The sequence below is a fragment of the Giraffa tippelskirchi genome, chromosome 1, assembly GCF_054371585.1.
Source record: "Giraffa tippelskirchi isolate mGirTip1 chromosome 1, T2T-mGirTip1v1.2.pri, whole genome shotgun sequence".
In the NCBI taxonomy this organism is placed as follows: domain Eukaryota; kingdom Metazoa; phylum Chordata; class Mammalia; order Artiodactyla; family Giraffidae; genus Giraffa; species Giraffa tippelskirchi.
Window position 1 is genome coordinate 212,810,685 of NC_137275.1, and position 26,395 is coordinate 212,837,079.

Consider the following 26,395-nt stretch of genomic DNA (forward strand, 5'->3'; position numbering starts at 1 on the left):
AAGTGGTTGCCCCAACCCACATGTCCAAACTCCATCCCCACTCCCCTAAAACAAGTACTCTTGGACTACCCTTCAGGTCTAGGAGGTCACCTAAAGATGCAATAAGCTAAAGGGAGAATGGACCAGAGAAAGAGGCCCACACAGGATCTAGAAGCAGGCTCTGAGTTGTCTGAGCAAAAAATTCAGAGTTCAGCCATTCATGGGGAGCTAGAAGAAAGCCAGAGTGGAGCCCTCTAAAGCTTGGAACCCAGGGCAGTCGCCCTTCCTGCACAAATCCAAGGGAGTTCTGTTTAAGACTCATTTCAAGTGTCATGTCCTCATCTAAGAAACATTCCTAGACTCCCTAAGCTAGGAGCTGTCCCTCTCTACTCTCAAAGCACCTTGCAGATATATCAAATTCTGCCCCTAGACAGTGTATTACAACTATCTGTTCCTAGGTCATCTCACTACACTAAACACTTTCTGAGAACATGGACTGTGCCTTATTCATCACTGTGGACTCCCAGGAATCTAACACTGAGCATGGCTTAGGGCAGGACCTTATTCAGCAGCCAATGAATGAGTTCATGAAACAGAGAAGATGAAGGAAAGGACATTCAACAGACCAGACACTAATTCCCTTCACCTCTCCAGCCCTCAAATTTTACTAGAGACCTTTTGAAGACAATGTAGCAATTAACAGTGGCAACTATAATAAACTTCAGTTCCACTCATACATAATTTTTGATTTATGACAGACATACTATCTATCAAGAAACTGAATTGCTTTATGTCATACTGAATGTAATTCACAAGTAATCTTTTTGCTATCCTCATACAGTGATTCCCTCCCCGAAAAAACTGACCCTCTGAGGTCCTTTTGAGGAGAATGACTTAAACTGTGAGCACATGGAGAAGTCTTGAAGCAAACCAAGAGGACGACACCTCTCATCAACAGAACTTGAACTGAGCTACTTCCGAACAAGTGAGAAGGGCCCTTTGTCCTACTCATATCCCTTCTTCCAAACGACATTCCAAGACTTCGGAGATGGAACCACCTAAAAGAAGGCATTTCCCTTCAGTAGTAAATGCCTCCACTAAATCTCTTGATGGTGACAGAAGCAATCTGCAGATGAGATTAGAGTAACTCTCCTATGGTAGTATGCCTTTTGATTCATGTAGCAGTGGCTGAACCTTCAGTCAGTTGGAGTTTTTTACATCATCTGCCAGTTCACCCAGAGATATTCTAAAGTTGTGTAATGGGCAGATTGTAATCGCCTGCACCCAGGGAGTGGCAGAAGAGGGAGTGCAGTGAGTCACAGACCACAACAAAACCTTTCCTTGCATGTTGCGCTCACCTGGCAAACCCAGAGGATGTAAAGTTGACAGCTAGACAAGGACTATCTTTGTCAACAAACTTCAGTGACCATTGCAAGTTTTGGCAACTTGACATGGGGAAGCCTCGGGGGAAGAAATGAGGGAGCCAGTAAGTAAGATAATGAAAAACTCCATTCTCCTGATGACCAGCTGTCAGACAGGTATGTCAATAAGAATTTTTATCTGATCCTAAGGACCTATTTATCATGTTCAATACAACAGGAGGGTGTTCCTTTAAGTGGCAATGGGACCCTCAAATAGACATGAATGATCAACTGACTTTGAAATGAAGACTTAAATATCTGGCTCTATTAACTAACAACTGTATGACTTTGGGAAACTCAGGTGACATCTGAGAATCTGGTTCCACACGTCTATAAAATGGGAGTAATATCTGCCCTGCATGACCCACAGGATTGCTGTAAATATCAAACAAGATAATGAAAGTAAAACAGATTGTAGCCACAAAGTTCAGTACAAATAATATTTTCTAACCATTGCTTTTGGTAATAGACATTATCCAAAAGTCAAATTTGGAGAGACTAGACAGAAGCTGATTTGATTGCTTTACGTCCACAGAAGTAAGTGCATTTATAAACTAATGTGTAGTCAGCAGAATGTTTGCTGGTTACTATCTATTCCACTTACAACATGGAATTATAGAAAATTATAGAAATTATAGAAAAAATGCCACCCTTGGCCTCCCATTAGGGGCTTAGCACCAGCTCATCTGCACAGCTTTGCTTCTTAAGATTTAATTAAGCCTTCTTTCCTGGTGGCTCAGACAGTAAACACTCTGCCTGCAGTGCAGAAGACCCGGTTTTGATCCCTGGGTTGGGAAGATCCCCTGAAGAAGAGAATGGCAAGCCACTTCAGTATTCTTACCTGGAGAATCTCATAGACAGAGGAGCTTGATGGGCTACAGTCCATGGGGTCCCAAAGAGTCAGACAGGGCTGAGCAACTAACACTATTCACAGTCAACAGTTTCTGAGCACCCCCTGCAGGCCAAGCCCTTTGGTGGTTAATGGACAAACACAATGAAGACAGCCACGTTTCCTGCTCATGGTAGAATCATGGAGAAAGGCAAGTAAAACACTCAGAACATTACAGGTTATGGTAACTTGTACACAAGCTATGGAAAGTGGGGTCATTTCTACTTATGCAATTATGAAAGCTTCAAAGAAAAGGTGATTCTTGAACCAAACCTTAAAAGAGAAGCTGGAACTCACCAGGCAGATGGCAGCTGGGAGTAATTCCCAAGAAAGGAAACTGTGAGAGCAAGTGTTTTAGTGTTCCAGGGGAATTGAAAATGATCTGACTATGGGAGGACAAGGGACAGTATTAGAGAAAGGTAAAGGGACAGGCAAGAATCATCATAAAAGCCTGAGAATGAAAGCTGACATTTACCCTGCAGGTAGTGGGATTTAAGGAAGCAGTTTAAAGTTTGCTATGGCAAGACTGTATTTCCACTTCAGAAAAATCTCTTTTGTGCGCTTTGAATATGGCATAGGAGGAGAAAAGCCTAGAAGTAGGAAAGTCCATAAAAGAATGCTTTTCCTGCTTATTTTTTTATACCAGGATCCTTCTTTCAAGTCAAATCTTAAGTGGAAGCTTAATGAAATGAAACAAACCAAAGCAGATCTGCTTTGGTAGAAGCAGTAATTCAGGATCAGGAGTCATGCTATATGGCCTCTTTTCAGCCCCACAATAGCACCTGAGGCCCTTCTATAAAACCTTAAGCTCTTAGTGTTGGAAAGTAGTGTGTGCACTGGGTCAAGAAGACAAGAATAGCCCAGGTGAGAGAAGAAAAAGAGCATAAATGTAGACGGGCTCAAACCCACAGTTGCTGGTAATGGACTAGTTGTAGGGGGCGGGGAGAAGAAGAAACAAACCACAGGGTCTGAATGAGGCAAGTGAGCAGATGATGGGCAGCCAAGGAAGGTGAGCAGGCTGAACAACCGTTCAGGTATGGCATGTTGGGTTAGAGAAGCCTGTGACACATCAGGGAGGACATCAGGAAGGCAGCTCAAGGAGGACACTTGAGCTGGAGGGAAAAGATGTGGGAGTCAAGAGCAGTGCTGAGAGAAAAGATCGCATCACCAGGGAAAGGTGGAGAGAGGGGGAAGAGAGAGCAGGTGGCGGTGATCAGACCCTACAAAATCTCCTATAGTTGAAGAGCAGGAAGCGACAAGGCGGTTTCTCCCAACCCACCCTCCACCTCCATTTTGAAAAGCTAGGAAGAGAACTAACCCTTATTGATCACCTACCTACTAGGGACCAGGTGCTGGAAGACGTACACTTTCACGTGACTCACCTCACGTTAAGTCCCATGACAGTTCTGCAGAATGGTAACTTGTTCAAGTCACACAGGAAATAAATGATGCAACAGGCATTCCAAACCAGGTCTTTCTGAATCCCCAAATCAGCCTCACTGAAACCTAGAGCTGTACCGTCCAGCACAAAAGTCAGAAAGAAAACTGGGAGAAACTGGCACCCAGAAAGCAAGGTGGAAGCGAATGTCAAGACTGACTGTGCGATGAGAAGCCCCAAATGGGATGGGGCTTCCTCGGTGGCTCAGCAGTAAAGAGTCTGCCTGTAATGCAGGGGACCTGGGTTCGATCCCTGGGTCAGGAAGATGCCCTGGAGAAGAAAACGGCAACCCACTGCAGTATTCTTGCCTGGGAAATCCCATGGACAGAGGAGCCTGGTGGCTTACAGCCAGTGGGGTCACAAAGAGTTGGACACAACTGAGCGACTAACATTTATCAAAGTAGGACAGCATTCCAACTCCTCCAGGCCCTGTCACACAAAGAGACAACTGATGCCAGCGTGGAAGGGACTGAAAGAGAAACTCACCTTGATTCTTGGTAAGACACTCTTCCCATAGTCAGAACCAAAGAATGGATATTCAATTCCTAATGTGTCATGTCCTTGAAGAAGCGTCAAGTCCAATGTTGGGTAATTAGGCAGTAGTGCCCAGAAAGGAGGAGTGATTTAGAGACTCCAAGAACCGAAAGGGCCTCAGAGTTCATCTAGTCTAATGATACCTGTGTTAAGTGGTCACTGCATTTACTTAACATTCCCTTCTCCAAAGGATTCTTCCCAATCCAGGGATCAAACCCAGGTCTCCCACATTGCAGGCAGATTATTTACTGCCTGACCCACCAGGGAAGCCAATAATGATAATGATATATAGTAAATCACAGTGTTTTATATGTGCTGCCTCATTTGATTCTCCTCATATTAATAGTATCCCTCCAAGTAATTAAGTGATATCTTGTCTTCTATAAAATACTACCTCACAAGACAACTCATTCCATTTTCAAAGCATCTCTGTTAAAAAGTTCTTGTTGAGCTCGAATCTTCTTCTCTGTAGTTTTCACAATAGTTCTGACTCTTATGGCCAGACAAACCTGGTTTATTTAAAGATAAAACCATTTTCTACCCCAGTCTCATCTCTCTCTTATCTCTTCCCTTCCCCCGCCCTCATCTCCAATGAAAATACATCAATCACCTCCTTCAATCATTCCTTCTAGGGCATGACTTTGGATCATTTCTTCATTCCTTGACAGCTCTTCTTCAAAAGGGTTACATACCTTAATATTCTAGGCCAGCACAGAGAAGATAGATGCTTCAGCTTTCTGAGTAACTATGTAGTAACCATGTAGCACTAATCTGGAAATGCCAGTCAGGTCTCCATCTGTTCACTCAGTTCAGCACCTCCACCCTTCAGCCCTTTCATCCATGCTAGCTTTGCCTGGAATGAGAAGATTCATCTAGGTTTCCTTCTAATGCTTCTGCCTTTCTCCCAAGCCACCTTCCACCTCCATATTGAAAATCTGGAATGAGAACTAACCCTTATTGATCACCTACCTACTAGGGATCAGATGATGGGAGAGGTACTCTTTCATGTGACTTTTCTCATGTTAAGTCTTAATGACTGTTCTGCAGAACAGTAACTTGTTCAAGTCACACAGGAAATAAATGATGAAACAGGCATTCAAACCCAGGTCTTTCTGAATCTAAAAATCACCTTCATTGAAAGCTAGAGCTCTACTGTCCAGTACAACAGCCATTTGTCACATCAGTCTATTGCATATGTGAAATGTGGCTGTCTGAATTGAGATGTGATATAAGGCTTTTTACACACCAGATTTTGAAGACCTAGTTCAAAAAAATACAAACACCTCATTGAAATTTTTATGTTGATTACATGCTAAGATAAAATATACTTTTAGAATTAGCTTTACCTGTTTCTTTTTACTTTTTTAGTGTCATTACTAGAAAATTTTAAATTATATATGTGCTCTGGTTTGTGGCTTGCATCATATTTCTTTTGAGCATCATTGATCTAGAACACTAGAATGAACTCTTTGGAAACTATTAATACTATCCTAGTATAAGAGCATGTAACTCAGGGAATAGCCATTTAATTAGTTTAGTATCAGATGGGATTAGAAGTTCTTCTAACCAGTGATGGAATTGGAGCTTTCCCTTTATACATTTTTGTTGTTTTATATCTTGTTTCATTATTCAAACTTCCCAGAGGCTTTGCATGAGCGTAATTCTATAAATAAGTTAAATAAATCCATATCTTTTGTATCCAAAAGGACATGTATTTTTTCATCTAATGTGTTTACAATATGTCATAATATTCCACAAAACTTATACTCTTATACAACTGGATAACACCATGTATGTTCAAGATGGGTATTATTCTCAGAAGGAATTGTCTGAAACTTTTAGAGGAAATAATCCTACATATGATATTTTTGTGTTTTGCTGTAATGAGTTTTATATTTTTATTGCTCTGCACATTTGGCAACAAGAAAGCAAAGAATTATTTTAAACAAAATTTCCAAGTCAAACACTGAGACATAGCAACTGAAATGAAAATTAACTTAAGTGGTCACAGGTTTACTGTTATCTGACATTAATAAAAATGATAATAATATACAGAATATTACAATTTATTATCTGCAGTCCAATTTAATCCTCACAAAAGCCTATGAAGTGGGACACAGTAGTCTAAATGGGTCTATTTAGCAAGTGAAAATTTGAGGCCCCAGAAAGTTAATGAATGGAATCTAGAGCCTCTGAGTCCAAGTTTGGTCATCTTTCCACTTTGTCCCACATTGGATCATGAAAGACATTACAAGTCTGACAGTTACATTGTTTGGGGCTTAGAGAGAGTTTCTATGGGATAGAAGGTTTATTACCAGATTAATTTAGATGCCACAGGAAAGCATGTGCATGATTTGGTAATGGGTATATGGTGATTACTCAGTAAACATAGCTTTCCTTTCTTTTCTCATACCAAGAAAATTCTTTTGATGGATAATGCTACAAAATGATCACTTATCCCTAATTCTTGGTTTTTGGGTTACAGATACCTACCTGCCTTTGATTGAGCTATTTGGATGCTTTGTGACCTCATCAATGCTATCATTACATTGTTGTAATCCTCTGGTAAAGAGAACTTTGACTTAAAACCTCAAAATCCAGGTGAAGGAAAAATAAAGAATAAGAAACTACTTGCTGATGACTATCATAGATATTATTATCAAGGTTGCCATTTCCCTCTCCAGGGGATCTTCCTGACCCAGGGATCACACCTGGGTCTCCAGCATTGCAGGCAGACTCTTTACCACTGAGCCACCAGGGAAGCCCATTATTAACAAGAGTAAACCAATTCATGGTGACTTGACAAACCATCAGGTTCTCTATGAAATCCACAAGTCCCCAACACTTACCAAAACCTGCAAGGGTGAAATGTAAAAATGCCAGTCATAGACAGTTGCCTATAGCTTGGGGGTCAACCCAAGCTGCCAAACAAAACAAGGCTTTGATATGAAAGAAACACAGAATCATCCATTATGACATCAGTGTCAAACTGTCACAACAAAGACTTACGTTTATAATTACTTTAGAGTTTAAAAAAATGCTTTCACCTCCATAATCTCATTTAACTCCCAACTAACAGATTCGAAAGTTGAGTGTTACAAGTCTTGCAAAATTAGTCCAGAGCACAATCAAGCTGCCTTTCTCCAATTAAGTCAGTAGGGAATTTTTCAATTGCAAAGCTTTAACATTAAAAGTAAGTTTTGACTTCTGTAACAGAAAAGTCAAGAAATGGTTCTGGATTCAAGGAAGCTTGATCAGGTTAATGATATGACCAAGAACCTGACTTCTCTCATCCTTTTCTCTACCTTCACCCTAAAACCAGCCTCCATCCTGGTAGCAAGAAGGCTGTCTATAATTGCAAGAGCCTGATGATTCTTCATCCACATCCAGCAGGAAAGTTTTTGCCCTAATATTCCTGGCAAAATCTCAAGACTCACTCTGCTTGGAATAACTTAGGTTACAAATCCCCCTTCCTCAAAGCAATCATAGCAGCTAAGGGAAGGTATGCATTCCTTTTCCTGAAGCCTAGAGTGTTACAGGCAGTTTCTGTGGAAATACATGAAACCCTACAGAAAATCAGGAGCCCTTGAGAAGGAAGACGGGACAATGGATGCTAGAGAGGCAAATCAACAAATGTCCACTATACCATTCTAGGCTTTTCCCATTTAATACACAGCAGTAAGGAAGATAAAAAGTAAACATAGATGTTTACTATGGATGGTAAACATAGATGTTTACTATGGATGGTAAACATAGATGTCCTGATATATTTTTGTAGCATTGGAGAGTCTGTGTCTGTGTGGGGATTTTCTTATGAGATGTGCTAAGCTGAGAAGGCCAAAAGTTAGTTAAAAGATTTATTTCCTAAAGCATTTAGTTATCTTGAGTTCCAGAAGCAAAAGAAGACCAGGAGACACATTAACACCAAAACTTGTCCAACAATTGTACAAAAGACAATGCTTTCCCCTATTCCCTATGCATAATCAAAGCTAGGTAATGGCAGTGTCTTGACTAATAACTAATAGGCTGACTCTTGCCTGGTTCTGGCACCAAATGTTTTACATTCATTTAATGCTTACAAATACTATGAACTATGGACTAATTACCATCCCCATTTCAGAGATGAGGAAACTGAGGATCAAACATGTTAAATGATTTACCCAAGCTCACTCTGGATAGGAATGCAGCTCCATTTCAGAGTGTATGCTCTTAAACATTGTACCTTTCTGTCTTGGGTTACTATTGCTCAGTCGTTAAGTCATGTCCAACTCTTTGTGACCCCATGAACTGCAGCACGCCAGGCTTCTCTGTCCATCACTATCTCCCTGAGTTTGCTCAAACTCATGTCCACTGAATCAGTGATGACATCCAACCACCTCATCCTCTGTCACCCCCTCCCCCTTTCCCTCAATCCTTCCCAGCATCAGGGTCTTTTCCAGTGAGTCAGTTCTTTGCATCAAATGGCCAAAGTATTTTTAAGCTTTAGCTTCAGCATCAGTCCTTCCAATCAATACTCAGGATTGAGTTCCTTTAGGATTGAATGGTTTGATCTCCTTGCTGTTGAAGGGACTCTCAAGAGTCTTCTCCAGCACCACAGTGGTCTTGGGTGGTCAATGGCAAATTCTGCTACTGTGTGGCTCTCTTGGAGACTTGTGCCATCAGCTTGTCATAAATCAAAACCCTTCTTTTATCATAATGCTCACCTTATAGAAAAGAACAAAGTCCTGGAGCCCCTAGAATCCACCTTCAGACGCTTCCACTATTTTCATACTTTGAAGAAAGTAGCAGGGTTCTGAGACGCACATATTTGTGTTCAAATCCTGACTTTGCTACTTACCAGCTGTCTGACTTTTAACAAGTCAATTAATGAACCTTGTAAGCCTAATCTTCTGTATCTGTAAAATGTAGATATTACCTGCCCTCAAGATTATCTGAAACATAAATAGAGGCACAGGCTAGCACATAGAAAATGATCAGTAATTATTAGCAGTTTTTTCCTCCTCTCCTATTACGTCTTTCATCTTTCCACTTCCTTTGAATATGGTTGTACCTATTTAATGACAGGAAGCTCAGAATATGTTTGCAAGGTCTTCTTTCTTAATACGTATTCTTTCTCAGAACTCTGAGTGACTCTACACACCAAATAGGGCAATTTTATTTAAAAGCTGTAACTCTTGCTGAAGTTTTAAGAATTTTTGTCCTATTGCTGGAATGGTGGACTATAAAATAATGTAACTTTTTTTCATTGAACCCCTCGGGCTTGTTTTTTAAATGGATTTATATGCTCTTTTGCAGAAAGGGAGTAGTACAGCTCATTTAAAAGGGGATCCTTTTGAGCAAGAAGAAAGGTTGGTGGCTTATTCAGGACTTAGTGAGTTAGTTTTAGTATGTAAGCTAATTAGTATATCCAAATTTCCAGGGCAAGGAGCTAAGAGAGGTAGCCAGGTACTTAAAAAATGCCTCTGGAAAAAGCACATCATTGGGAAGTCATGCTGTTGATAGATGTTAATCACTTTCTCTTCTAGTTTCTGCCAAATTTTGGAGCACAGAAAATAATTTCATTTTGTTATATTTTGTTTTGCTATGTTTCTCCTGAGCTAGGAGATGGGAGGAAACTGGGCAACTGACTACTTAATCAGATCGACGAGTATTAGCGAGTAGGGATGCCCATGGATGGTTTCTCAAAGGGGAAAACACTTCAGGCAGAATAAAACCTGGTAGATATGGTCACCTCTAAAGTTAACCCCAGAGTCCTCTTGGCAGCAGCTTCACCAAATTGCAGGCATGGCACCTGAAAGGAAATTAACAGACTTTCCAAAGAGGATGAGCATCACAGCAGGGCCACAGGAAGTAGATCAGAAGAGCTGAGTTTATACATCTGCGTTCTAAACGCCAAGTGGTATGTGTGAATGAAACTGGGTCCTTGTGGTAGACTTTGATGTGCTGCCAACATGAAAATGAACAGAATCAAAGAGCAGTTTAGAAACTATTACCAGGAGAACTTTCTCCTGGAGAATTTATTAAGTGGGAAATGTGCAATTAGAAATCTTATTATGAGAGAATAGGCCAGTAAAAGTCTGCCTTGTTTAGAACACAGAATTCTAATTCAGTTACTAAGTTGAAACATATGATATTGCCATTTCATAAGTTAAAAATGGTTCAAAATCAGAAATTTTCCATGGCTCAATCTAATATCATTTAGGCATTTTATAAAGGGGAAGATGATGGACACTGAATGATACTTTTTGACCACTATTATATGTCAGGAACTCAAGTAAAAAACATATTATATATTAAATATATTTATAAAGTATTATTTAATGGTATTACAACTCTAAGATGAGTATTAGTATCTTCATTTTCAGAAGAGAAAGCTAAGGAGCAGAGGAGGTGAAATATAATAACTTGCTTGGGGTCATGCAGAGTTGGGTTGCAGACAAACTCTGGGGCCATGCTACCAAAAACTAATGGTGAATTCTCAGTAGTGCTGGACAGTGCACATCCCTCCATCTTCCTTGAACCAGCTTCTTAATTTGTTCTTTCTTGGCTACCTCCTATCTCACTGGCCACACACTCACTGGGATCTCTTCATCTTCCCAACCTACAAGCATGCAGTGAGTCCAGAGTTTCGGTCTCAGATCCACTCTTTATTTATACACTAACTTCCCAGATTATTGTATCCAGGCCTCTATTTTTTAAATACCAGCTATTTACTGATGACCCAAATTCAAATCTCCAGAGGCCCAACATCTCCTCTGAACTCCAGACTAGTACATCTAACCAACTACTTGCTTTCTTCACATAGAAATCCAATAAACAAATTGAACCTGATACACCAGAAACTGAACTCTAGATCTTCATACCCACTACCCACAAACACTAATTCTTTATCTGTTTTCCTGATCTTAGAAAATGGCAATTCTGTACTTCCTTCCACACAGGCCAAAACAACCAGAGAGGAGGTATTTCTGACTTCTCTATTTCTCTAATAGCTGACATCTAATCCATCAGCAGATTCCAAAATTTCTACCTTCAGATTAGGTAGAATGCTGAATTGAAACACATCTCACGATCCTGCTATACAATAATCCAAGCCACCATCATCTCTCATCAGACTTTTACAAAAGCCTCCTAATTCGTCTCCCCGTTTCCACCTTTATCACTCTCCAGTCTGACTGTAGTGCAGCCGCAGTGATCTTTGTAAAACATAAATTAAATCATGCCATTCTTTGCTCCAAACCCTACACTGGCCTTCTATCACACTCAAAAAACATCCTCCAAAGTCTTCCCCAGGGCTTACACTTCACTGATATGACCCCAACTACTTTTCTGCTCTCGGGTTGCAGATAAAAGCTAGCCACTTCCCACTGAGAGGTGAAATCTATCTTCCCTCCCCTTGAATCTGAATATGGTACAACCACAAGCACGACAGAAGTGACCCTTTGCCACTTCCAGGTCCAAGACTTTAAGAGGACTAGTAGCTTTTACTGGCAGCATCATATCTGGGAGTCCTGAGCCACCACCTAAGAAGTCCAATGCCTTCAGACCACCAGATTACATGGAAACAACATAGCCATCGGCATGCATTTCAGTCAGTAACCACAACTGAAATCCTGGGTGTCAATGGCAGCCATGTAAGTAAGCTAGCTTGTATTTCCAGCCCAGTCAAACCTTCTGATGTCTGCATGCCTGAATGCTACTTGAGTATAACCACATGGGAGACCCTAAGGAAAAACTACCCCCCCAAGCCCAGAATCTTAGATGATGGTAATTGCGTTCATCCACTGTTAGTTTGCTATGGTAACTATGTGTGCTGTGTGCTTAGTCGCTCAGTTGTGTCTGAAACTTTGGGACCCCACGGACTGCAAGCTGCCAGGCACCTCTGTCAATGGGGATTCTCCAGGCAAGAATACTGGAGTGGGTTGCCATGCCCTCCTCCAGAGAATCTTCCTAACCCAGGGATCAAATTCAAATCCCCACACTGCAGGCAGGTTCTTTTATCATCTGAGCCACCAGGAAAACTAACTATAGTTAAGTAATTAACTGGAATACCACTTCCTACCCTTCTCTCCCTTGCTCCCTCCATTCCAGCCACATTGGCCTACTTGCTATTCTTCTACCATACCAGACACGTTACTACCTCCAGTCTTTATACCTGCTTTCCCTGTATGCGGCATGCTCTTCTTTCAGATATTCACACGGATTCACTCAGAGCTCTGCTCAAACAAGAGAGCTTCTCCAGTGAATTAATCTAAAATACCACCCTATCACTCTGTCTCTTATCAAGCTTTATTTTTTCTTCCAAGTATTTCATATTAACATATTTTAGACTTATTACTTGCTTTCTATTAAGAAAACGAAAATTTTTCAATTACAATAATACTGACAGCTTTCATTTGTAGCTCCTTCTCTATTGCCTGGAGCATAGACAGGTAGACATTGGCTGAATGAATTCAATTCTACAGCGCAAAGCACTCTCCCCTGCTTTACACCAGTATGCAGAGGAAAAGACAGGGGAAAGGAAGAAAATGCAGGTGGTGCAGATACACAAAAAGGCAATTATACAAAGAAGGGCTATTTCTTCTTCTTTGAAACTCCTGACCTAAATTTCTTTCTTTTGAGCCTTTACTACTGGGGCTATTACAAATTTGTCTGATGTGTCTCCACTGATCTGAGGTGAAAATCTCACTTTTGTATAAATGTGAGCTGCTATGTGCATGTAACACACAGACCAAATTCAGGTACATATTCACTTCACATTCATAAAGAAAGTGTGGACTCTTTACCGAGTGTTGGTGGGGCACCTTATGGCGGAGAGAGAAAGTAAGAAGTTCAGCCTCAGGGTCTGTCACCCGTGAGACTTCCACAAATCATGATGTTTTAATACTTTCAAGAAAGTAGCAGGGTTCTGGGATCCTGCAAAGCTCTGTTCAAATACTGATTTTACTACTTACTGGCTGTTTGACCTTTGACAAATAACCGTTGTGAGCCTCACCTTCTTTACCTGCAAAATATATCAAAAATGGACTACAAGATAAATGTACAGGTATTACAAGTACACCGACCAGAGTTCCAGTTCTTATCCATCCTCTTCCTTAAACCTCTCAGTCCCTCAGTTTTCTCTTTGGTGAAATGACAATAATAATAATCCTTTTTAAAATGCTGGTGTGAAAATTATATGAGTCTAGGAAAGTGACATAACAATAGCTACCACTTAGTTAGCATGATGCGACATCCTGGATCTCACAAAATCCTCTAACCAACACCAACTATATTAGGTAGGTACTAACCCTATCCTTTGCTCCAAATCACAGAGTTAACTAGCACAAATGGGGTGGGATTTAAACCCAGGCCAGTCTAGAGTCCAAGCTCTTAAGCATTCTATTCTGTAACCTCTCCTGGAAGCTTAGACCAATATCTGGTACATAATTACACTCTAAAAACATAACTATTTCAACTACTGCTAATACTATATATCATCATGATCATATTGATCATCATTTTCATCCCCATGTTAGTGTCCACAGACACTTTTCTTACCCACAGAAAAAAATTTCAGCCTCTTGCATCTGGTAAGCCTGAAGCTAAAAGTTTGCCCCTACTTGCTCAGTTATAAACCCAGACACTGAACAAAACTCCTCAGTGACCCTGATTATAAGAAAATGGGTCAGGCAAAGGAGGGAAAAGCATAGCTGTGGCAGTGACAAGCTGGCACTGGGTCATGTTGGCTTCATACACCAATGGTGCCTGTCCCTTTCCAACTCTGTAATTACCTTAGTAACTGGAACTTGGCCATGATGGGAATGTTTACACTACAGAAATCAGCAAACCCAACAAATGAAAGCTCTGTTTCTCCCCAAAGAGAGCTGGTTGTTAAACACTTACCAGCACAGCATGGTTTTGAAGTCAGACAGACATGAGTTTGAATCCTCATGAAATCAAGTGGGATCTCAAGCAAATTAATTAACTTTTTTGAGTCTTATTTTCCTCACATCTATAACAGCAGTAATAGATACCTAATGGATTGTTGTAAAAATTAAATGATGTACCATGTGAAAAGCTCTTTAGAATATGTGACACTTAGTAGTCACTCTCTAAGCGAGTGTGACTACTTTGACACAATTTTGTCAGTTTTATTATTTGTGCGACAGCAATTCTGTTAGTTTTATTATTTGCATTACAATAAATAAAAGTGGATGGCAAAGAACATGGTATAAATAAGAATATACAAGTATCAACTCAACAATGTACAATTCACCAGGGTTGGTTTCACCCTTCTAGAAACTGTCCTAGTCATATCCCAGCTCAAAAGATTGGAACTTAAGTGCTTCCTACTCTCTGCTCAAGTAATGCATTCTCATTTGGATTCAATTCTTATGTTACAAGCCCCTGCCCGCACCATTCAGTCAGGGTCAGGGTGAACCTTACCTAATTAACAGTGGCATAATCAAAACAAATATTGTTTCATTTCCCCATGACATGATTAATTCTCATATGCATTCAAGGTTGGGCCTGCTCTTGATGAGTAACCAGAGAGCAAATCGCAAAATCACCAGCCATTTGAACTGGAAATTATTGTGTACTCCTTGTACTCGCTTTGCCGATGGGGAGATTGAGTACTTAGGTGACCTGTCCGTTAGAAATAGATGGCTCTAGATTATGAATTGTAAATTGCAAGAGATAAACGATGCAAAGAAGAGAGCCAAATATTTAGTGACCTCTCTCCCCACTGTCTCCAAAACCTCGTCCACCACCTGTCCCATTGCCATTGCCAGGTTTCAGTGTGCCAATTTATATACCATAGAAATTTAATGATTTAGCAGTGTGTACATGTCCATCCCAATCTCCCTAGCTATCTCTTCCCCTCAACCTTTCCCTACCCCACCCCAGAAACCATATATCTGTTCTCTGTGAGTCTCTTTCTGTTTTGTAAGTAAGCTTATTTGTATTATTTCTTTTTAGATTCTTTTTTTTTTTATATAAATTTATTTATTTTAGTTGGGGGCTAATTACTTTACAATATTGTAATAGTTTTTGCCATACATTGACATGAATCAGCCATGGGTTTACATGTGTTCCCCTTCCTGGACCCCCCACCCACCTCCCTCCCCATCCCATCCTTCTGGATCATCCCATTGCCCCGGCCCTGAGCCCTTGTCACATTCATCGAACATGGAATGGTGTTCTGTTTCACATATGATAATATACATGTTTCAATGCTATTCTCCCAGAACGTCCCACCCTCACCTTCTCCCTCAGAGTCCATAAAATTGTTCCATGGGAAGTCATATCATAGTTCTCCTGCTCTGTCTGACTTCACTCAGTATGACCATCTCTAGGTTCATCCATGTTGCTGCTATATTTAAAATGGATAATCAACAAGGACCTTCTGTAAAGCACATGGAACTTTGCTCAATATTATGTGGCACCCTGGATGAGAGGGGAGTTTGGAGGAGAGTGGATACATGTATATGTTTGGCTGAGTCCCTTCACCATTTACCTGAAACTATCATATTGTTAATCAGCTACACTTCAATACAAACTAAAAAGTTTTTTAAAAAAGAAATTTGAACAGTTTAATGATACTCTTTATTCTCCAGTGGAGCTACTGCATTTTATTAAATTCAACAGTTCCAGATCTAGAATGACCAAGTGTACTACTCAGCTCACTCTGTGAAAACTTTAATGGCTGTACAAATTGAGGGACACCTGACTACTCTGAACACTCATACCTGTCAAGATGTCCTAGCTTCATCCTGTAGCTCCTGTTAGAAAATCATAATATGTGTTAGCAAATTAGAGGCTCTCAGAAGCCTCACAGTACATACATCTTTTAAAACTTTTTATTAATCATATGCTTATTTTTAATTAGATCAATGTTTCCCAAGTTTGTTTTTTTTTTAAACTACAGAACTCCCTTTGTGCTGTATATCTATTAATCTCAGACAGAGTATTCAGTATAAGACCAATCTGATAAAAGCTGATCTAGTCCAACCCCATAAATTAAGAGAAGAAACTGAATTTCTGGGTAATGATCCAGCTCTTTCGCCTCCCATTCCTTGCCACAGCCACTCCTTAGTGACTCCTCAATATGCAAATAGCCTGCATGATTTCCCCAGGGACTTACTCGACCCCCCCCCCACTCTAATCCAGTGTGCTAACGAGCAGCTGAACAGCAAATCCAAAGAAGTGATTCGTTTAGGAGGCAAACTAGAGAGGAACTTAAATAGGAAGGAAGACAAACAAAGATGAAAAAAGAAAAAGTGCCTATCACACAATAGGTACTCAACAAATAATACCTGACTAATCTATACTGAGTTCATAAAGGAAGCAGATTCATTCACGTACTCAACAAGTATATACTTAATGCCAGCTACATGCTAGCACATGTTTGGGTCCTGGGGATAAAGCAGTGAATACACAAAATCCCTACCTTCATGAAACATCCAATTTAATCATATGACAAGATCCCAGCATGTTAGAGTCAGAAGTCGGTTTATCTCCTGCAGCCCAACCCTCTAATTAAGAGAAATTCAGATCCAAAGAGAAGAAATTCCCCCAAGGTCACCCAAGGAGTTAGCAGCAAAGCTGGAATTTAAACTCTGGTTTCCTGACCATAAATTCAGTGCTTATCCACCACACCAGCCTGCCTAAATTAAGAATGTTTGATATCATAATCTTTAAGGGAAGTCATGGTGCCATAAATCATCATTAAATGACAGAGACACAAATATTATAGCCTTGACCCCAGTTAAGCATCTAAACATACTTACAAATCTCAGGTCTTGGCCAATGTTTTTGGCTTACTAGAGTAAGTAATTATATTACTTTAAGAAACCAAACTCAATTAACCAAAGCTCAGGGATTATGAAGACTAGAGAAGACAGAAAGGGGACTATCACTTTGTGTTCTTTCCAAATATGTGATCAGGAAATGAGAAGTGGAAAGGGCATGGGTTTTGGAATCAAATTGAGTTTTGAATCCCAGTTTTGCCTTTGATTAGTTGTACAACCACAGGAAACTCACACTGAATTTCCCCACTTGCAAAATGAATTCTCACAGAGCTTTATGAGGATTCTATGATATATGTATGTGGTATATTAAGAGCTAAAAAAGCAGTCATTCCTTATGCCTCCCCACACCTGTTCTTTTGAAGGTAAATTTCCTTACTTGAAGACTTGCTAATGAACTACAAAATGTTCAAATAGTTTGGTGAAACATAATAATGTAACAATCTGATAAAGTCTGAGGAAAATGCCCCTAAACTCATGGTGTGCACAACAGGTCTGGAATTTGGATTCTTTTCATTTGGTGGAGTTTTCATATTTTCAGCCTTTGGTCAGACTTAAATTCCAGTTGGGACTACCTCACCTAATATTTTGGCACTTTCCCTAGTCACAGTTGGAAGCCAGAAGTAAAGATATGTGTGAAATGAAAAAATAATGAAAACCAAAAGTCAATTATCTTTCTACTTCTTTTTCCTTTAGTGGGATAAAAAAAAATTTTAAAGCAGACCTGTTTGACTTCCAATCAAAGCCTGGGATTTGATTATACAAACCTTTTCCCATGCCCTAATTTGATAGGGTTCCGTCTACCCTACACCAGCCACATTTTTTAAGCCCAAGAGATCCTTTTGCAGGTAATGTCTTATCAAGACCGGTGACCCTTGTGACTAACTCTCTGGTTATGTCTTCGGAAACATACATATACACAGGTCTTGCTAGAGCTGAGAAAAAAACAAAAGCTTTCATTTGTTGTCAATGTCATGTGCTTCCATACTGGTACCAACACAATCATATCAGAGACATAGTCATCTGAATCCATACTGTAATTAGCATCAAGATTTTGTAATGTCTCTCAGCCAAACTGTATATCTACAGCTTAGCTTCCTTTCAATTTAGCAGAGCAGTCACGATCCATTTTCCCTGCCATGCCTGAAAGAAATCATACTTTATTTTTGGCAGAAGCAAAGACAAGACAGAGAGGTTAATGAGGGACTGGACATACACAAAAATTCCAGCACTTGTGTGTTCCAGAAAGTGAACTGATAAAACACTTGTTCAGTCACTCAGTCATATCTGACTCTGTGACCCCATGGACTGCAGCACGCCAGGCTTCCTGTCCTTCACCATCTCCCGGAGCTTGCTCAAACTCATGGCCATTGAGTCAGCGATGCCATCCAACTATCTCATCCTCTGTCATCCCCTTCTCCTCCTACCTTCAATCTTTCCCAGTATCAGGGTGTTTTCAAACAAGTCAGCTCTTCACATCAGGTGGCCAAAGTATTAGAGCTTTAGCTTCAGCATCAGTCTTTCCAATGAATATTCAGGGTTGATTTCCTTTAGGATTGACTGGCTTGATGTCCTTGCAGTCCAATGGACTCTCAAGAGTCCTCTCCAACACCACAGTTCAAAAGCATCAACTCTTCAGCACTCAGCCTTCTCTATGGTCCAACTCTCACATCCATACACAACTACTTAAAAAATTGTAGCTTTGACTATATGGACCTTTGTTGGCAAAGTAATGTCTCTGCTTTTTAATATGCTGTCTAGGTTGGTCATAGCTTCTCTTCCAAGGACCAAGCATCTTTTAATTTCATGGCTGTAGTCACCATCTGCTGTGATTTTGGAGGCCAGGAAAATAAAGTCGGTCACTGCTTCCATTGTTTCCCCATCTATTTGCCATGAAGTGATAGGAACAGAGGCCATGATCCTCATTTTTTAAATGCTGAGATTTAAGCCAGCTTTTTAAAAAAAATACATTTATTTATTTTAATTGGAGGCTAATTACTTTACCATATTGTGGTGGTTTTTGCCGTATGTCGACATGAATCAGCCACAGGTGTACATTTGTTCCCCTCTTCTGAACCCCCGTCCCACCTCCCTCCCCACCCCATCCCCAAACCCATCGGGGTTGTCCCAGAGCATGGCTTTGAGTGCTCTGCTTCATGCACTGAACATCTATTTCACATATGGTAATATACAATATCAATACTATTCTCTCAAATCATCTCACCCTCGCCTTCTCCCAGAGTCCAAAAGTCTGTTCTTTACATCTGTGTCTCTTTTGCTGTCTTGCATATAGGGTCATCATTACCATCTTTCTAAATTCCATGTGTATGCGTTAATATACTGTATTGGTGTTTCTGACTCTGTATAATAGGCTCCAGTTTCATCCATCTCATTAGTACTGACTCAAATGTTTTCTTTTTGTAGATGAGTAATATTCCATTGTGTATATGTACCACAACTTCTTTATCCATTTGTCTGTTGATGGATATCTAGGTTGTTTCCATGTCCTAGCTATTGTAAACAGTGCTACAGTGAACACTGGAGTACATGTGTCTCTTTCAATTCTGGTTTCCTTGGTGTGTATGCCCAGCAGTGGGATTGCTGGGTCATATGTTAAGCCAGCTTTTTCACTCTCCTCTTTCACCTTCATCAAGAGGCTCTTTAGTTCCTCTTCGCTTTCAGCCATAAGGGTGGTGTCATCTGCATATCTGAGGTTATTGATATTTCTCCCAGCAATCTTGATTCCAGTTTGTGCTTCATCCAGCCTGGCTTCTGTATGATGTCCTCTGCACAGAAGTTAAATAAGCAAGGTGAAAATACACAGCCTTGATACACTCCTTTTCCCATTTGGAACTAGTCTATTGTTCCATCTCTGGTTCTTACTGTTGCTTCTCGACCTGCATACGAGTTTCTCAGAAGACAAGTAAGGTGGTCTGGTATTCCCATCTCTGAGAATTTTCCACAGTTTGTTGTGATCCACACACTCAAAGGCTTTAGTGTAGTCAATGAAGCAGAAGTAGACGTTTTTCTGGAATTCTCTTGCTTTTTCTATGATGGCAATTTGATCTCTGTTTCCTCTGTCTTTTCTGAATCCAACTTGAACATCTGGAAGTTCTCCATTCACGTACTGTTGAAGTCTAGCTTGGAGGATTTTGAGAATTACCTTGATAAAATCCTTACAGGGATGCTTACTCAATGTGGAGGTCATCAAGGGTTGACATTAACAAGGGAACAGTAATAAACCTAAATTCAGGAAAAGTAAAAGAATATTAACACCACGAGGTCGAGGGTTGAAGAGTAGGAAGTGTCCACTATTGGCTGTGCTTTAACTTCCATGTACATTTTCATGGGCCTCCTCCCAACTCACTGAACTGCCTCTGGAAAATGAGAAAGCATTGGGCTAGATGGGATCTTGGGACCCTCCCAGGCCTGATACTCTATGAATAGACAAAAACAACACAATGTTCATAGCAGGACTCTGAGAGTTGGGCTTCACTGACAAGCCAGATGACATCATCCATGTGGAGATGATCACTGTTAGTGGATAGACCTAGAAGTAACAGTATACCTATCTGATTTGCATAATAGCAAGAAAAGGGATCAGGCAGCACTGGATTCACTCAAAGTATTGCCACTTTGAAATGTTTCATTCCTTATGGAATGTGGTTTTTCCTCCTTGTTTGAAACAGTCATCAGGATGCCTAATCAGAGGATTTTTTGAAAGATTTTTCTAAGCCCAGTCATGGGCGTATTTAAAATCCCAGGGACTAACTTTGAAAAAACAAAAAAAGTTATTTTTAATTAGAAACCCAATGAAAAGGGCAGGTAAAGCAGCTTTGTAAGAAAGACTCACCATTGAGTATCTAGTATGTGCCAGACACTAACACTCAAAGATAGAAAACATGAGGGATCAACACAACCCCCAGCACCCCCACAGATAAGTACACAGCCCCTAAAATAAAGGTCAGAGACTATAAAGAATGAGACAGAGGTCATCTATCCTTCCCTGGGGATGTCAGAAGTGATATTATAGTGAGAGTGACATCGGATTGGCCCTAAAAATGTGATTTTATGGACTTTTGGCTATGACAATAGTGTTACAAGTGGAAAAATGAAGAATGCTGTAATTGCAAAGGATAAGATTTTGAAAACTCTATTGAACCTCAGTTCTCTCATCCCTAAGTTAGGAATAAGAATACTCCCTGCCTTGCAGGAACAGAACTTTTCAATTTAATGAACAGTTAGGAAGCAACTGAATCACAGAGCAAGCTATTTGATGTGTGACACCACGATAAAAGATTCAAGGAGGAAGGAAGAAAATGACATTGGGGCCCCACCTCTATGAGAACAATGATCAACTCTGAAATTATAGAGAGTTAATTAAGGTCATATAATTAAGCAGCTGATGTCTTTCTTCAGGGGACCATAAAATGCTCCCTGTGCAAAACTTTCTTAACACAATCCCCAAGGCATCTTTGGAGGTAGGAGAAAAATAGACAAGATATTGTAGTTCTTCATAAGTAGGTTGAGCCTGAAAGTGAAAGTCACTCAGTCGTGTCATACTCTTTGCTACCCCATGTACTATACAGTCCATGGAATTCTCCAGACCAGAACACTGGAGTGGGTAGCTGTTCCCTTCTCCAGGAGATGTTCCCAAGCCAGGGATCAAACCCAGGTTTCCCACATAACAGGTGGATTCTTTACCATCTGAGCCACCAGGAAAGCCCAAGAATACTGGACTGGGTAGCCTATCCCTTCTCCAGCAGATCTTCCCAACCCAGGAATCGAACTGGGGTCTCCTGCATTGCAGGTGGATTCTTTACCAGTTGAGCTACTAGGGAATCCCCAGGTTGAGCCTAGCCCAGCTTAAAGGTTACACAGATGCTTCCTCTCCATTCAGCCATCTCCAACTAGTTTCAGTTTGGGGCATCATGATGAAGCTGGAACCCCTGCAGGGACTCATCAGTCTCCAAGATCATCAAACTCAATGGCATTTACAAATTCATTGACCCTTAATGGAACTACATTTACTGATTTCCCACCGCATATCAGGCCCAGAGCTGATGTCAGATAGAGCATGGGATGCAGAACTTTGTTTCTCTGCTCGCCAACTTTAGGGAAGTTAGACATGCAATCAAGGAAACTTCCATATGGAATGTTCTAGAACAATTCCATCTGGCACAGTCAGAGAACAGTGCTACAGAGGAGGTGCCACTGGGCTACCAAGCAGAGAAAGGGATAAGGAATATCTTGAGTAAAGGCTCAGAGGGGTAAAGGAGCATGGGAACCTGCTCAGTGTCATGCTTGAGAAAAGAGTGAGTTGTCTGGAGGCAGAGAATGTGGCTATAGATGTGAGCAAGAGCCAGGTCATAAAGGGCTGCCCTGTGTGCCAAGGCAAGGAGCTTGGCAGTCATCCAATAGCCATGGGGAACCACTGAGAGCTTTCAGACGCAGGAGTGACGTAGTCTTTAAGAGCGCTCCCTCTGGGGCGCTGTGAAGCCAGACTATCAGGGGAAAGACCAAAGGCAAGGAGGCAAGTTAAGAAAAGTTTTATTGCTATTTTTGTGTGGAACATCTGTTCTGAAAGGAACAATAGAGAGTAAGTCATGTGGCCTAATAACTTTTCACGTAGGCTTCCATGGGGGCTGTTATAGCACCTAGTGTATAACACATCAGAGAATCAGGACTTAGTGCCAAGTGAGAGGCAGGCAGCACAGAACGGTAGCCTTAGAGGGAGAACGATTCAACAAAAACTCAGCCCAGCAACTTTCAGTTGTATGACACTGGGCAACTCAGTCAACCTCATGGACCCATAGTTTCCTCGTAAGATGGCAATGGTAATGCCCACCTGGCCAGCTTGCTGTGAATAAGAGATGCACACAAGGCCCCTGGCAGAACTTCAGGCACAGAACAGGTCCCCCATAAGTGCCATCCACCGTTATTACAGTGGAAAAGCCTTTCGCCAAGAATGTTCTCAGAAAAGATCCATCCACCACGACAAGATGCTTCCTCTGCTAAGCACCGGTAACCAAAGCAAACAGAGCAATGGGGACAAACCCAGAGTTATTACCTACAAGAGAGGTTCAGGTGTCCCTTTGATGGAAAGCAAAAGCCAGTCCGAGTCTAACAGGCCCATACACACTGATCAGAGCTGCCTATTCTCAGAAGCCTTGGGCACATTCCCACGTAACCTGGTTTGACAAGCTGTGCTGGCCCAGTGCCCAGCTTCCAATCAGAATCTACAAGGCCTAGAGATTATTTGACAATTTCTCTCTCTCTACAAGGGCAGTTATGGTGCAGAATGGAGGCAGCAATACACATTTTAAGCACATACACATCACTCTTTCATTTCCTATCTCCTCTAAAGGGTCAATTACTTATTCTAGATAGCAACAGTACCACTCTTGTGGCACAAACCTCAATATAACTCTACAGTGAGCACAGCTAATTCACTGTCTGGGAACCGTTCGGGTTCTAGAATCAAGAATCATGGTTGCAGATATTCTGATATTCTCAGCTCAGACTGTGCTGAGATCTGGCTCTAAATCACTTGCTTTGAAAGTGACAGCACTCATGGATGAAGACAGTGCTCAATGCTAATATCCTTCCTATCTTCTGACTCTTATCCTCTCATTTGCAAACATTCTGGAAACTTCTTGTAACCCCATTCAGACACCAACTGTCCCCTTCCCTCTACCACTGTATGTTGCTCAGAGTATCCCACACCTACTGCTGCTGCTCATCTGCTAGTCACCGTTTAGCCTTTGGAAATCCCCTTCTGCCTTCCCTAAGAGACTGAAATATTCTGGGCAAGTCACTAGGGATCTTTCCAAACACAACAGGGGCTCCACTTGGCTTCACTTCAGTATGGACCACTTTGACCATTCACCACTTCTGGAAAGCCACCCCTCTCTTGACTTCCTGACATTCCTCCCAATCTCCTGGCCACCCCCAGTTCACACTGGCAGATACTTCTTCTTCTGTCCATTACTGGGCATGGGCTTTCTGGAGTTTTGGCCCCAGAGTCCCTTCTCTTTCCATAATCCTCTTCCTAGGAGATGCCATAGCTATCTACTCTGGCTCCAGATGCCTCCCATACCCCCAAGAATACAGAATCTTCTTCGACTCTAGCTCAGTTCTCTCTTTGATGTGTCTCAACAGCTAAGCCAGGACCCTGGTGGAATCCCACACCTTCTTGTCCTACACTGGCCTCAAACAGCTGTCCAAATCCAACTCTGGACTTTTGTTTCAAAGCCTGCTCATCTGCTGATGCTTGCTGCCTTGGTTGGTGACACCACCATCCTCCCTGTCCAAGGTAAAAAGCTAAGGCATTCTTGGCTTCTCCTTCTATTCTACTCCACATTTGTTGAGTTGGATCTGTCCCTTCCCTCCTTCCTTAATGCCCCAGTTCCTGGCCAAACTCTTATCTGGGCTTTTGTCATTCCTTTATAACCAGTCTTTCTGTTCACTTCTCTCACCTTTGCAGAGTCTCCTCCTCACTGCTGTCTTTATAAAGCACAGAAAATAATACCTTCAGAGCAAAACCCCTCACTATACCCTCCTCCCCATACCGTCTACTTAGCATGACATCCAACACTCCTCTACAATGTAGTAAGAACATGAATTCGGGGTCTCTCATACTAGATCATAAATTCTTTAGTGCCTGTAATTGTTCCTCCAATAGCTGCATGCCAATCAACTTGACCCATAGTAGGTGCTCGATTCACACTTGAAGAAATGAATGATTCTTCAGGCTGTCAGCACTCCCAGCTTATCCAGCCCTGCTCTCTGAAATCAAAATGCCCTTCTTGTATTATCTCAGGATGAAGACCTCCTTCAGAGCAGTACCATAAAATCACCAAAGTATCACCCAAATTGTAAGAGTGATGAATGTGAATGCCCTACCTTAACTTTCCAAACACTGAGCAGCTTCTAACTGGTTATTTATCCACATCAAGCAAAAAATCACCTCAATATGAATTGTGGAGAATATAGCCAATATTTTATAATAACTACAAACAGAAAGCAATCTTTAAGAATTGTATAAAAATTTTTACAAATCAATAAAAATATGAATTATGGATGACAAAAACAGTTTTTTTTGTTGTTGTTGTTGTTTTTTATTTAATTTTAAATTAGTTTATTTTTTTACTTGGATTTAACTTGTTTGATCAGAGTCCAATGAGAAAAAGAAATCATTCATGAAATTCCATAAAAATAATTGATTATTTAATAACCCAGATGATAGAAAAATGGAGACATTTAAGCAAATGATGGTGTGGTGACCCAGGAAGCACATAGTTGCTAACATTTCCAGGCTGGAAGAAAAAGGGGACCAGGAGTTGGTCTACTCAGTGGAAGCTGGAACCTTGGTGGAGGTGGATTTACCATGAAGCTAATAAGGCTTATATTTGAGGGATCTTTGCCCTCCTGGGCCTCTTTTAAAGCCCCGTATCTAATATTGAACTCTTTTTCCTTTAAAGGTTCCCTCAAATTGTATAAGCTTTTTAGTCTTCACAAAAGCCATGAAGGAAATATCACCAGTGCTGGAGCTGTTGCCCAAGGCTGAGATGAGAAGAAATACCCTGGTTTTTCCTTTCTATCCACCTTCTGATTTCCTGCTAGTACTTCTCATTGGCCAAACTCAGCCACAAGCCAGTTGGCATGGAAGCCTGGATCAGATTTCAGGATCAGATTCCCTATAACATGCAGCCAAACAGGGGAGGGGCAAAGACGAGATCTGAGAGCAGACAAGCCACGGATTGGCATATCAGCCCATTCCGTGTCCCTTGGGTATCCTGTGTTGGGCCTGAATGGAGTTGTAAGTGTTACCAGGAAAAAGCTAACTGGCTTTCCCTCTCCCAAGATGTTGCACAAGGCAACACTGTCCCAGTGTATATAAGACACAACCTATATCTTCCTCCCAGCCTTGCAGACTCTGAAACCCAATCTTGTTATTGTCCCAAAGGCAGATTTGGGGAGGATAACTCACACTAACCAAGCATATAGAAGCCTGAAGCACAAGCCTGAAAACCAATATGCTAATTTGAAGAAGAAATATCCCTGTAACTTAATGCAGAGTGACATCTTTGTCTTAACAAAATCAGCTCACTTCATTTACTCACCATTGCACATGATATTGACTATTAACACAGTAGCAATTACTTCCATGCAATGCGGATATAAATGAGTAATACCTAGCTCCCATCCTGGAGGGGCCTAGTGATGAATTTACAGTAACACTGTAAACAGATGTATATCAAAAAGAAATTAAAATCTTTATTGAGCACAGACCCATATCAGACTAGTGAACATGATTTGAACCTTTATAACATCAGGCTCT

The 26,395-nt window shown here is 41.0% G+C and overlaps 1 protein-coding gene and 1 long non-coding RNA gene across 9 annotated transcripts in view; one reads left to right on the plus strand and one right to left on the minus strand.

Moving 5' to 3' along the window:
* The window catches only part of LOC145520116 (uncharacterized), a 525,123-nt gene that overhangs the window by 304,359 nt on the left and 194,369 nt on the right, over positions 1-26,395 (minus strand). For 2 of the 8 annotated variants that reach the window (XR_014064230.1, XR_014064231.1), the window contains one exon: positions 4,954-5,114. The exons of 4 other annotated variants lie outside the window; for them this stretch is intronic. The gene's annotated coding sequence lies outside the window, so the exon portion shown is untranslated. Of the gene's footprint in view, positions 1-4,953; positions 5,115-13,215; positions 13,383-26,395 lie in introns of those variants that run through there. 2 more of the 8 variants (XM_081525818.1, XR_014064239.1) reach the window with 2 other exon arrangements.
* On the plus strand, positions 1,352-6,889 carry LOC145520134 (uncharacterized). Its single transcript, XR_014064246.1, has 2 exons — positions 1,352-4,224; positions 6,747-6,889. It is a non-coding gene; the product is annotated as an uncharacterized LOC145520134 (long non-coding RNA).